Source organism: Entelurus aequoreus, linkage group LG11, assembly GCF_033978785.1.
Source record: "Entelurus aequoreus isolate RoL-2023_Sb linkage group LG11, RoL_Eaeq_v1.1, whole genome shotgun sequence".
Classification (NCBI taxonomy): Eukaryota; Metazoa; Chordata; class Actinopteri; order Syngnathiformes; family Syngnathidae; genus Entelurus; species Entelurus aequoreus.
Genome location: NC_084741.1, coordinates 33724564 through 33725549, shown reverse-complemented (window position 1 = coordinate 33725549; position 986 = coordinate 33724564).

Here is a 986-nt window from a genome sequence, read left to right as displayed (position 1 = left end):
GAGTGATAGTTGCTGGAAATGGGCCTCTATACACCTATGTAGATATTGCACCAAAAACCAGACATTTGCAGCTAGAATAGTCATTTACCACATTAGCAATGTATAGAGTGTATTTCTTTAAAGTTAAGGCTAGTTTAAAGTTATCTTCATTGAAAAGTACAGTGCTTTTCCTTCAAAAATAAGGACATTTCAATGTGACCCCAAACTTTTGAACGGTAGTGTACTTAACAAAAAAAGGTGAACTAAACTGTAAACATGTTTTATATTCCAGTTTCTTCAAAATAGCCACCTTTTGCTCTGATTACTTTTTCACACAGTCTTGGCATTCTCTCAATGAGCTTCAAGAGGTAGTCACCTGAAATGGTTTACACTTCACAGGTGTGCTTGAAGCTCATCGAGAGAATACCAAGAGTGTGCACCACAAAAAATCTAAATTATTCTTGTTAGGGCACATTGGGGCATGTCTCCAGCTTAGAGGATAAATATACTTTGGATGCCGTCCTATCGAGTCTTTGAGCATGAACTGATGAAGCCTGCTCGGATGAGAAGCGAAACGGCTGCTACTGTAAGACCACCTGAACAGCCCACTTGTGATGAATTGAATGCCGAGAGAATAGAATAACACGTATGAATGAGAATATTACGTACATCTATGACAACATTAAAAAAAACGCAAAAACAAAGCGAAACCAAAAAGCGAAAGGCAGAGCTAGAAAAAATTATAAAAGCAAATTATGATCATTTAACTTCTGTGTCCTAAAGTGCCCAAAAGAGCAAATTCCACAGTGAACCCTGTAAAATCCGCCCAAAACATCTGGGGTCTCATGTAATAAGAGTGACGTGGATTTCCTATTAAAAATTGTCGTACGTTCAAATCCAGAAAACAGCGCAAGAAAAAAATCTGATGTATTAAAGTGTGCGCACTCACTAATGCAAGCACATTTATTTGCTACATCACAATCAACGTGGAATTGATTGCAGATGTC